Source organism: Panthera tigris, chromosome A3 (genome assembly GCF_018350195.1).
Source record: "Panthera tigris isolate Pti1 chromosome A3, P.tigris_Pti1_mat1.1, whole genome shotgun sequence".
Taxonomy (NCBI): domain Eukaryota; kingdom Metazoa; phylum Chordata; class Mammalia; order Carnivora; family Felidae; genus Panthera; species Panthera tigris.
In genome coordinates, this window is record NC_056662.1 from 637,055 (window position 1) to 644,079 (window position 7,025).

Below are 7,025 nucleotides of genomic sequence, written 5' to 3' on the forward strand. Positions count from 1 at the left end.
CTCCCCCTGGACTTCACAGACCCTTGGGGAACCCCGTCCTCGGAGCTCTTTTGAGTCTTGGCCCCTTCGCATGCCCTCACTCTGGTAGAAAGACGCTCCCATGATGCTCCTGGCCATGGGCCTTTCAGGCTTGCCTCCGGACAGGTGTGGCTAGGCGTGAGTGAGTGGCAGCCACGAGTGCCCCTCAGGGAACAGACAGCAAAGGGAGTAGGGGCCCAGCTGCCTGCAGATTCAGATGCTGGGGGACAGGGTTCCCAAACCGCCTTCCTGCCTACTCCAACCTTGACTTTTTTTTTTTTTTAACGTTTATTTATTTTTGAGACAGAGAGAGACAGAGCATGAACAGGGGAGGGCCAGAGAGAGGGAGACACAGAATCTGAAACAGGCTCCAGGCTCTGAGCTGTCAGCACAGAGCCTGATGCGGGGCTCGAACTCACAGACCGCGAGATCATGACCTGAGCCGAAGTCGGCCGCCCAACCGACTGAGCCACCCAGGCGCCCTGAACCTTGACGTTCTTGACCAGTGCCCCCCTCTGGGCAACCTGCAGGTTGGAGACGTGGCCCTAAGCCTCTCCTGCCAAGACCTTCCTGGACTGGGTTCCTTCCCCTCCCTCAGCTGGGGGTGCAATCTCCAGATCCCCCAGCGCTGGCCTGTGAGGCCTTCATCTGCTGGACACGGGCGGTGTCCAGTCTTTGTGTCACTGTGGCATCCTGCCCTTCTCCATAGCAGCCCCATCCCACAGCTGAGCACCGAGGGCAGGGTCCCTGTTGACCATCCTCTTGCTGGCCAGCATGAGGGGACAGACTGCAGGTTCTTGCAGGACCCAGAGCCGGCACCTCAGAAACCAGGTGGGTCCAGCGCCCAGTGCCCCCATATCCGTCCCACAGAAACCTACGGGGGCACTGCTGGTGGTCTCCTAGGGCCGAGCCAGAGCGCACAGTAGACACAGGTTCCCTGCCATAGACTTAGGAGGAAGTAGGGACCCACACCCACTCTCCTAATCCCCACCCACACGGCCTCCGAGGGAGCGGCAAGCTAGGATTGGAACCCACATGTGGCTTTTGTGGGACTCAGAAGGGGAAGCGGAAAGAGAAGGGAAGGCTGGATCTGTGAGCCGGGGCAGCTCTCGCATAGCTGGAAGCCCAGTGTGGCTGTGCCGACGTCATCCACGTAGTGAAAGTGAACTTTAAATTAAATCAAATGAATGATTACAGACAGAAAAACTCGTGTGTTTGAGAAGCGGTTGAACTGTGCCCTGTGCATCCTGCATCTGTGGGGTCACACGGGCTTCAGGGCCACTCCTCGAAGCCACTCCTCGTGAGTGCCTGAATGCTTAGTGTAGAGCTCCGACTAAAGCCCCTTATCAAGCTTGTTTGAATCACAATTACCGACAGTTCTAACGACCTTGGGGCTTTAAGAGGTGAGTGTGGAAATGACACACCAGTCCATTTTCCTCTCTGGAGCCCCAGGTGACAGTGGCAGTGTGAGGGAGGGGGCAGGACTTGTGGCTGCAGCGGGACTGTCCTGGCAGCTTGGGCTCGGGGGCCAACGGCTGCTGCGATGGGGGGCACATGGGGGCCTGAGGTCTGAGGCTTGTCTTGCTCATTGCACCGTCCTGTGGGTCTCACTCAGGTGTGGGTGGGTCCTAGCCTCCCAGGGATGTACCCCACGGCTCTGTGGACCCCACTGTGCTGCTGATCGCTCACAGACAGAAAACGGGTTCCTTGAGCGGCAAAAGGAGAACGAGAAGACATTGGACTTCGACTGGTCGTCGGCCTATTCCATGGGACCCACGTAGCCATTTGGGGTGCCCAGCAGGGACCCCTCCGCTAGGGAGGAGGCATGTTTGGTGGGTGTCCATGCAGCGTCTGCTCAGGCCCACACGTGGGCCTCAGGTCCAGGCCCTGAGTAGGTGCCTGCTCCCCAGGATCCAGGGAGACCCCGTCACCTCTCCCCCACACTCCTGGCCCTCCCCTGAGGCAGTCCTAGCGACTTCCCCAGGCTGACACAGTGGGAACCATATCCTCGCCTTCCCCTGCCCAGGGACAGGTGGGAAAGGCAGACTCTGGACACACAGCTGCACAAGAAATAGAGCCATCAGAAGCCTGGGGACAATGGGAGAGAAAGGGAGCGTGTTGAGAATATTTTCATGAGGCATAAGCTCCGCACGGCTGTATTCTGGTTACATAGACACACGCACGCCACGGAGCCTGGCGTTCCCAGAGGACCAGGCTGGTCACAGACCAGGGCTTCTCAACTCTTAGGGGGCCCTAATCAGGCAGCGAGGGGCAGATGGCATCTGCAACAGTCACAGCATGGAAGAATCCTTCACGGACAGATCACGCTTTCCCTAACAAAGAAAAGGAAAGGCAGGAGCCCTTCTGGGGAGCCAGTCCTGTATTAGTTATCTACTGCTGTGGAACAAGTTACCCCAAGTGGTGGCTTGAAACAACACCCCTCATCTCACAGCGTCCATAAATCAGGGTCTCAGGAGCTGGGCCGTCCGGCTCAGGGTCTCTCCTGAGGTCGTGGTTGGGACATCGGCCAAGGCCCTGGTCACCTGCAGGCTGGACAGGGCCGGAGGATCCCCAAGTCGGCCCGCTTACGCAGATTCTGCCTCAGGTCCTCTCCCCATGAACTCTCCCAGGGCTGGTCCCCTCGGGGCGAGCCGCCTGAGCTGCGTGAACCGATCCTGGGTGGAGCACACACGTGCCCTTTGTCAGAAGCGCGTCACCGGGGTGCCTGGGTGGCTCAGTCGGTTGGGCGTCCCACTTTGGCTCAGGTCGTGATCTCACGGTTCATGAGTTTGAGCCTCGCTTCCGGCTCTGTGCTGACAGCTCAGAGCCTGGAGCCTGCTTCGGATTCTGTGTCTCCCTCTCTCTACCCCTTGTCCGCTCACCCACACTCTCTCTGTCTCTCAAAAATAAACATTAAAAAAAAAAAAAAAAAAAGAAGCAGCACATCACCAAGAAGAGCCCGCACTGGAGGGGAGTCAGGCTCCACCTGTGGAGAGGAAGTGTGTCAAAGGATCTATGGGCGTATTTTATACCCGCCTCAGGCGTCCTGTCTTGAGCAACCCGTGTGTTGTGGACACAGCTGGTGTTCACTCAGTGTCTGGGGGCTGCAGCGGGCCCCCGCCCCAAAATACGGCGTCTAGCAAAACAGGCCAGATGGCGGCACAGAGAGATGTCTGTCCCAGGCAGGGCCTTCCTGCAGCCTCTCGCAGGCTTCCCCTCGGGTGAGCTCAGCTGTGGCCGCGTGCAGGTGGGGGCGGAAGAAGCGAGCACCGACCACGGCCGTCTCTCTCTTCGCTGAAGAAGTTTCGCTCTTCAACATTGATATTAGTTTTCTAGGTCTGCGGTGACAAGTACCACAAACTGGGGCTGAGAACATCAGAAACGTATTTGCTCACAGTTCTGAGGCCAGAAGCCGAAAATCAAGGGGTCACAAGGCCGTGCTTCCTCTGAAACCTGGGCCAGAGAATCCTCCTGGCCTCTCCTAGCTCTGGCTGTTGGGAAAGGCAGCCTTTCAGTCCCAAGCAGCACCACTTAAGAATGGGCTTCAGGGGCGCCTGGGCAGCTTGGTCGGTTAAGCGTGGGACTTCGGCTCAGGTCACGATCTCACGGTCTGTGAGTTCGAGCCCCGCGTCGGGCTCTGTGCTGACAGCTCAGAGCCTGGAGCCTGCTTCGGATTCTGGGTCTCCCTCTCTCTCTGCCCCTCCCCCACTCACCATCTGTCTCTCTTTGTGTCTCAGAAATAATACTTAAAAACTTACAAAAAAAGGAAAAAAAGAATGGGCTTTGGGCCTGGAACCTTCTTTCCAACAAATAAGAAGCCCACAGAACTTGTGCGGGTCACACTTCCCCACCTCGAGCTCAGTCCTGCTCGTGCCTGCACCGTCAGGCAGGCCCCCGGCTCTCAGGGGGTGGGGCCTTCCCCCTGCGGCACAGGAGGGGTGGGGCTGTGGGGACCAGCCACCCAAGTAGACCCCACCATCTCTTCCTCCCTCTCTTCCTCGCATGAGTAAACTGCTCTCGGTGCCCGGCTGCTTCATGGTTTCCTTGGCAACTCCGATGCCAGGATGCAGGGGCAGAAGTGTTTGGACTTTTACCCGAGTGGCTGGTGCTGTGATGAGCTTTGCTCTCCCCTGGGATTGGGAACCAGAGCTGGTGTTCTGCTGAACACTCAAAATCTTTGGCATCCCTTGGCTTGTACATGTGTCATGCCCGTCTCTGTGGCCACATGGCCGTCTCCCCTTTGTGCGTGTCTCTATGGGACACGAGACGTTGGATTCGGGGTCCAGCCTAATACAATATGGCCTCGTTTTAACTAGCGACGCCTGCAACAACGCTATTTCCAAGTAAGGTCACGCTCTGAGTTACTGGGAGTTGAGATGTCAACATATTTTGGGGAGGGACACAATTCAGCCGCAACCAGAAGTTGCAGACATATAATTCCTAGCTTTATTTTTTTAAGGGTTTATCTGTTTTTAAGTGTTTCTACACCCAACGTAGGGCTTAGACTCACAACCCTGAGATTAAGAGTCACGTGCTCCACCGACTGAGCCCGCCAGGTGCCCCAGTATAATTAACTTTAAGACATTCATGCATTTAGGGGCGCCTGGGGGGCTCAGTCAGTTGAGCATCTGACTTTGGCTCAGGTCACGATCTCGCGGTTCATGAGTTCGAGCCCCGTGTCGGGCTCTGTGCTGACAGTTTGGAGCCTGGAGCCTGCTTCGGATTCCGTGTCTCCCTCTTTCTCTGCCCCTCCCCTGCTCATGCTCTGTCTCTCTCTGTCTCAAAAATAAATAAAAACATTTAAAAAAAAGACATTCATGCATTTATTTGTATATTCAGCATGAGTTCAGCAAGTGCTTACTGTGTGTGTGTGTGCCTCACTCTAGAGAATGGTGTTGACTTGAAAGCCTAGCCCCTGCCCTGGGAGAACTTCCGTGGTAGTAAGACTATGCACATAGGGTAAGTTATGACTTTTCAGGGCATTTTAAAACGTTTCTGATCTTCATAATGTCCACTATGAGGAAAACAAGGTAGGCATTATTGTATCACGTCAATGTTTTTTCTGGTTATACGTGTCGCATGTTCACTGCAAAAGTACAGAGAAAAAACCCTCGAGCCACCAAAACTGCTTTCCTGCAGACAGGACGTGCGTCGTCAGCAGTGTTGAAGCTGACACACTTACAGCCTCTGGGAGCTGGGCTTCTGTGTCCTGTGGCTGCACCGCCGTACCGGGCTTTTGGGAAATTCTTTCCAACTTTTTGGTTTCATAAACTTTCTGTTAATGTAGATTGTGCAGATTCACAGTTACCATGTTAGAAATTAAAACTCAGAAATTAAAAAAAGAGCAATTCATCTGAAATGATCCACCCATTACATATTAACATAACATTTTGAGAAACAGTATTGTGCTGCAACTCTACCCGAGTAAAAAAAATTAGTGAAAGTAATAATCTCACTTAAGGAAAGAAAGACCCTATTGGGGTGCGTGGAGGGCTCAGTCGGTTAAGCATCCGACTTTGGCTCAGGTCATGATCTCACAGCTCGTGGGTTCGAGCCTGCATAGGGCTCGGTGCTGACAGCTCGGAGCCTGGAGCCTGCTTCGGATTCTGTGTCTTCCTCTCTCTCTGACCCTCCCACACTCACGCTCTGTCTCTCTCTCTCTCAAAAACGAATAAACATTAAAAAAAATTTTTTTTGCGAAATAAACCCCTTAATTTTAGAAGTTCCCTAAGATATAATGGAAAATGACAAAATAATGTAAAACAAAAGTGAAATAAAAGCATAAAAGATGTAAAATAAAATCAAAGCGAAAAAACAACAGAAAAGACAAGGGCTCTAGGATATTAACTGGATCCTGAAAAATTACATTTGATTTTCGTGACCTGGTGAAAACATACAGTGATATTGTAGCACAAATATCTAACAATGTTTGCTTAAAAAAAAAACAAGGGCTCCTGGGTGGCTCAGTTGGTTAAGTGTCCGACTCTTGATTTCAGCTCAGGTCATAATCTCATAATCATGAGATCAAGCCCCGAGTTGGGCTCTGTGCTGACACCATGGAGCCTGCTTGGGATTTTCTCTCTCCCTCTCTCTCTCCACCGTCCCCCATGTACATTCGTGCACCAATAAAAAGTGTAAACAGCCACAACAAACAAATAAGTGACACTTTCTCAGGGGAAAAAAAATTAGTGAGAATGAAGCCTATGAAAAAAATCTGGCCTCAGATCCGTGGTTGAAGGAAAATGTGTTATTAATAGACTGTTCTTTAATAGTAAACCAAAGCGTGATATGGGGCAGTTTCTTGTAGTTGGAGGCAATGTGAACTTTCCATACTCTTCTGTCAGCCCACTGCTCTTGAGTTTGCGTGTGCCTCGTCCCCATGTGTGGTTCTGAAGCTCCCGGCGCATGAGCCACCTCCCCCCAGGCGCTCTTGCAGTGCTGGAGGGAAAGATCAGCTGATTGCCGGCAGCACTGGAGCCTGTCTTTGTCTTGCTTTCCTGTCTGGTCAGGAGCCGAAGGAAGCAGAGCCTGAGTAGGGGGTGGGGCATGGCGACCCCATAGCATTCTTGGGCCTGGATGACACCCATAGTCTCATGGCCTCCATGGGGTCCAGGCATCGTCAGAAGGTCTGAAGTCAGTGGCTTGCAAGACAGTGTGACTTGCCTTCCTCTGTAATAAATCGAGAGCAAAATCTCCCCTCCCCTTGGGAGCCTGCGGTGGGCTGGGAATCTCACATGGGTGTTCCTGGGGAGAAATCACCACCCCAACCCCCTGTATACGCTGTTCTATTCTGCTCTCCTGTCGGCCAGAGCCCAGAGCTGCAAGTTCATTCTTTGGGAGACAAAAAGGTGAGCGCAGGTCCCACTGCTGAGCCTGAGGGCCTATGGTAGGAATGATGAAGGTCACGCAGCAGCCCGAACGCAGAGACCAGACCCCAGGGATGCTGGGTGCCCCCGGACTCGGGCTGATGGCCACAGCACCAGGCAGCTGGTACAGGCACACTGTCA